This window comes from Myotis brandtii, unplaced genomic scaffold (genome assembly GCF_000412655.1).
Source record: "Myotis brandtii unplaced genomic scaffold, ASM41265v1 scaffold283, whole genome shotgun sequence".
Classification (NCBI taxonomy): domain Eukaryota; kingdom Metazoa; phylum Chordata; class Mammalia; order Chiroptera; family Vespertilionidae; genus Myotis; species Myotis brandtii.
In genome coordinates this window covers 30861-36886 of record NW_005360809.1, presented here as the reverse complement: position 1 = coordinate 36886, position 6026 = coordinate 30861, and positions in this window count along the sequence as shown.

The window sequence follows — 6026 nt, the reverse complement described above, 5'->3', positions numbered from 1 at the left end:
GGGGGGAGGGGGTTCCCCCAGCCCGGCCTGTGCCCTCTCGCAGTCTGGGACCCCTCGGGAGATAACGACCTGCTGGCTTAGGCCTGCTCCCGGGTGGCAGAGGGCAGGCCCAATCCCTAAGTGCAGCCCCTGGTCAGGCTCAGAGCAGGGCCGATTGGGGAGTTGGGGCGCCGCCCCCTGTCATTCACAGAGCAGGGCGGATCAGGGGGTTGGGGCGCTGCACCCTGTCACACTCAGGGCAGGGCCAATGGGGAGGTTATGGCTCTACCCTGTCACACACAGAGCAGGGCCGATCAGGGGGTTGGTGTGCTGCACCCTGTCAAACACAGAGCTGCAGGGCAGTCAGGAGATTGGGGAGCTCCCCCCTATCAGGCACAGAGGAGGGCTGATCAGGGGGTTGGGGTGCCTTCCCCTGTCACGAACAGAGTAGGGCGGATAGGGAGGTTGTGGCCCCGCCCCCTGTCACACACAGAGCCACAGGGCGATCAGGGGGTTTGGGCGCTGCCCCCTGTCACGCTGATCCCGGTGCCGGGAGGCCTCGTGGCTCCTCTGATCCCGGTGCTGGGAGGCCTCGCTGCTCCGCTGATTCCGGTGCTGGGAGGCATATTACCCTTTTACTATATAGAATAGAGGCCTGGTGCATGGGTGGGGGCCGGCTGGTTTGCCCTGAAGGGTGTCCTGGATCAGGGTGGGGGTCCCCACTGGGGTGCCTGGCCAGTCTGGCTGAGGGGCTGAGGGCCGTTTTCCTGCTGGCGGGGGACTGAAGCTCCCAACTGCTCCTTTTTTTCTTTTCTTTTTTTTTCTTCTGGGCCAGCTTTAGCTCTGAGGCCTCGGCTCTGGCCTTTACTTTCTGTATTTGATACAGTGTTGCGGTCCGGCTGGCTGCCTGGCTGCTGCTGACTGAAAGCCGGTTTCTAGGGTTTTGTTTAGTCGCTTCCAGCTGCATGGCTGCCGGCTGCCATCTTGGCTGACAGTTAATTTGCATAAGGATATGCTGATTAGCCAATGGGAAAGGTAGCGGTCGTACGCTAATTACCATGTTTCTCTTTTATTAGTGTAGATTGTTGACAGTATTATAGATGTTCTCCAATTATTCCCTCCTTTTTCTTCTCCCAGCCCCTGCCCCACATGAGGCCTTCACCACACTATTGGCTGTATCCATTGGTTATGCATGTATGTACATAAATTTTTTGGTTAAGCTCTTCCCATCTCACCCCTCACCTCTGAGTATGTCAGTCTGTTCCATGCCTCCATGCCTCTGGACCTTTTTTGTTCAGTTTATTGTGTTCATTAGATTCTACTTATAAGTGAGACCATGGGATACTTGTCTTTCTCTGACTGGCTTATTTCACTCAGCATAATATTCTCCTATTATTACCTTTTGCAACAGCAGGTTTATCCATGCTGTTGCAAAAGGTAAGAAAGCCTTCTTGTTTACAGCTGCACACTATTCCATTGTGTAAATACACCACAGCTTTTTTATCCACTCATCTAATGATGGGCACTTGAGCTATTTCCAGATCTTAGGCATTGCAAATAATGCTGCAATGAACGTAGGGGTGCATATATTCTTTCTGATTGGTGTTAAGGACTTCTTAGGATATATTCCTAGAAGTGGGATCCCAATCTCCTGTTTCTTAACTGTATGGCATCGTACTCTTTTGTCTATTCTCTGTCTCTGTTTCTCCTGCTTAATTCCCCAGTCATTTGTTTTCATCCACTCCGTCTTCTTAATTTCACCAATCTCCAATCTCATATTTGTCCTAAGAGGAAAATCCGACGTTTTGACACCTTATTGTAACTCTTTTTTTTAAAATATATATTTTATTGATTTTATTACAGAGAGGAAGGGAGAGGGATAGAGAGTTAGAAACATCGATGAAAGAGAGAGAGACATCAATCAGCTGCCTCCTGCACATTCCCTACTGGGGATGTGCCTGCAACCAAGGTACATGCCCTTGACCGGAATCGAACCTGGGACCCTTGAGTCCGCAGGCCGACACTCTATCCACTGAGCCAAACCGGTTAGGGCTATTGTAACTCTTAACTCAAAATTTCCTATCACTGTTCTTCATTACAGTAACTATAAATTTCATTCTTAATCAGCTGAAATGTCCACACTGTCTACATCTATTCTATATGATCTTATATTCCTTTGTTAATTTCCCCTGTCCTGATCCTTCCCTGTCTACACCTTAAGCTGTTCTCCAAAATGACATATTTCAAGTGAGGTACACTTACATCCTCTGACCTCAACCTCCTTCCACTGTCACCTGTTCCCCTAGGATAAGATATTCTATGTGCGCCAAACCAAGTAATGGATCCATGTTGCTACATTTACCTGGCTTCATCTCACCTGTCCTCAACATCACATAGTTTATAGTTGGTAACCTGGCTTAACCCTGCCCTCATCGGTACTTACACTTACTTGTGCCTCAAAGACATTTAGTTCAGGCTTCCATTCTTACCTGTCATTTCCCTCAATTGTCTCTTATACTTATTTCCTAAGGTAACAGATTCTGTTTGCTGTCCTCATTCATCTTCCCCCTCCCCCACCCCCCAAAGCAGTGTGCTCCCTGTCCTCACAGTTGTCTTCCATGTTTTCACAGCCAAACTGATTCTTCACATCATATCATTTATTGCTTCCCTGCCTCCTCTCAGGGATCCCATGTGCTAGCCTTACCTGTCCCTGCCCTAACTGGTTCCCAGTCACACGGAGATTCCTTTCCCCTTTACTTTGGCTCTTCTGTTTCCCAGCGTGGCTGCACCTCCCATTTCCTCTGCTCACCTTTTTGGGAGGTGGGATGTACATATCACTCATTTCCCTGTCCAGTCCCACTTCTAGCACTTATAATTCTATGTATAACTTTCCTGTCATTTCCTGTCTTGTCCACTTTTAACCTGCTGAGCATGTACCTTTTCAACCACTAGGGTCTTCCTCAATGCTATCCTCTGCCTCCCCCACCTCCAGTACTCCTTGGGTCCCCCACCCACTTTCCTGAGGTGGCCCCTCACCGGTGCCCTCGGGCAGGGTCAGCACGCCCCCGCCCTGCACCCAGCTGTAGCAGGGGAAGGTGGCCTCCTCTAAGGCTCCTGGGCCCTGCACGGTGATGAGGTTGCAGAACCAGGCGTTGTCCACCAGAGAATGGTGTTTGTGCAACTTCACGAATTGCAGTGGCCCCAAGTCCTGGGGAACGTCCTGCTCAAACTCCTCCACCTGTGGGGACAGAACCCGGTGAGACTTAGTAGCGGGGACCCGGGAGAGGACGTTTAACTGAGGGTTTGGGGTCCTTTGTGGAGCTGGTAACAAGGCCTCCAGAGACAGCATAGCCTCCTCCCCCAACACCTGTGCCGTGGGTCTCTGACGCCCATCTGATTTCTGAGAGAGAGAGAGAGAGAGAGAGAGAGAGAGAGAGAGAGAGAGAGAGAAACAGAGAAACATCAATGAGAGAGAATCATCCATCAGCTGTCTCCTGCACGCTCCCTACTGTGGCTTGAGCCTGCAACTCGAGCATATGTCCTGATGGGAATTGAAAGGTGACCTCCTCGTTCACAGGTCCATGCTCAACTGCTGAGCCACACCGGCCGGGCTGAAGGAACTTCTTGAGGGACACTCCAGAAATCAGGGATAAGTTAGAGTATTTTCTGTAATTAGACTTTTGGTGTCCATGCACCTAGAGTAGGCAATGTATCCCTCTTCTCACTTTTGTTTTCTATCCACATCCCCATTCCAAGACAGACAACCAATGTCAATATCTACTGTTTCTGCTTGCCCACTCCTTTCTGCTAGTAGGATTGCTTCATATGGTTTGGGTCATTTCTTCCACAAAAATGAGGTCACACTCCACATTTTATTTTCCACAGTTAACAATACATGGCCCTGGCTGGTGTGGCTCAGTTGGTTGGAGAATCATCCAGTACATGGAAAGGTTCTGGGTTAGGGCACATACCCAGGTTACAAGTTTGATCCCTGGTTGGGGTGTATACAGGAAGCAACCAATTGATCTCTCTCTCTCTCTCTCTCTCTCTCTCTCTCTCTCTCTCTCTCCTGAGCTCACTCCTGAATTGCACATGTAAAGATCATATCACAAACAGACTACCAACAACTTTGAAAATGGAATTGACACAAGGCACCACCCAGGTTCCAGACTTGCCATTGGGTGGCACACACATGGGACAGATGCAAATAGCATTACAAGAGTCTGAAAAACAAAACTGGCATTAAAACCACCACCACAGAAGACGGGTAGGAATTTGCTACCTAAATCCAACCAGCCCAACAGCCTGATAAAACAAAAACATCAGCATTCTCTAACAAGATTGAGTCTCATACCACTATATTCAAAATACCCAGAATATAATCCAAAATCCTTGGGCAAGTGGCCACCTGTGGCTGAGAAGCACTTTCATTTTGTGTAAAGCAAGTATACTCAGAGCTTCCCCTCAGCAAGGGCTGTGGATGGGGCAGATTTCCATATAAGGGGACAAAAGGCATAATGATTGCCATTTGGACACACAGCTGCACTAAACCTTAGCTGGACAACCATACCATACACTTTCACTCCTCTAAGCCTTTAGATGGTCTATTCCTATTTCCTGGAATGTCTTCCTCTTCTCTGCCTAGAAAACTTGTATATGTTCTTTAAAACCCAGCACAAAGATTAAGTTGCTCCCTCCCTTCCCAGTCCTTACTGCCCAACAACCTCGATTCAAACATTTAATATGCGGTTTGACACTTCTTGTCTATGCATTTGTCTCCTCAGACAGACAGCAAGCTCCCAGGGGATGGATTCAGAAGATACTCATTGCTGCGTTCCCACTATCAAACACATTCATTCATGCATTCAGTCAGTCACTCAGCAAATATTAATTAAAGGTCCACTGTGTACCCGCCACTGGGATGCAAATGTGAACAAGTCAGACAGGCCTTTGATCTTTCTCAGACATTAACGTTTTCACATATACAAAGCAGTGGACAGTTAACTGGGCCATAAACTACTCTCTATAATAACTCCAAGAGGCACCCCAAACTTGGTTTGTCAAAGAGCAGGTTTATCATATTCCCCAATCTTTCCACTTCTTATGAGTCCCACCTCTCAGTAAATGACACCATCCTATAGCTGGTTGCCCGAGCCAAGAACCAGGGCATCACACTGGATCAATCTTTCTCTCTCTCCCTCTCTTCTGCCCTCTCTCCACATTCTTCTCTATCAGCACGAGTTGAAAATGGAGTCTTCCACTTCCTTAGCATCTATCTTACTCCTCCAACTCTATTCCTGCTAACAATGCCTTGTTGCAGGCCCTTGTAATCCCTCCCCAGCACACCCCACATGTCTCCTCATGGGCCTCCTGTTTCTTTCCCACCACATCACTTACCTCTTCCTGGTCCCAGCCTCATGAATTTCCTTAAAATTTACCATCTCTCTGAAACTCTTGTTGCCTATTTGCCCAGGATGCCTCCCCTCTCCCAATCCTCCTCTATTCCCTTTGCCTACTCAAATTTCAAGACTCAGTTCAAGTTACTTTTCCTGAGAAGCCTTTTCTGTTTACCCACCGCTCCTTGCTTTGGCGCCACAACGCCCTGTACAGAATTCTTTCTTTATAGTAACATACCAGTGCATTTATTTTTTACATATTTGTCTCCAACCTAGACTAGAAACACCTTAAGGGCAAAATCTCTGTTTATATCACTTATTACCTCAGTACCTGGAGTATAAGAGGTGCTCAATAACACTTTAAAAAATTGATTTCAGGGAAGAAGGAAATTCATCCACTTTTTAAATGAATTCAGTCCTTTTTAAAAATAATTTTTATTTTTCAAATACAGTTGACGTAATATATCAGTTTCAGATGTGCAACATATTGATCAGATATTAATATAACTTATAGGGTAATCACCCTGTTAAGCCTAGTACCCATCTGACACCGTATATAGTTATCACCCATATTATTGACTGTATTAGCCATACTGTACCTTACATCCCTGTGACTCTTTTTATAAATGGCAGTTTGCACATCTTAATCCT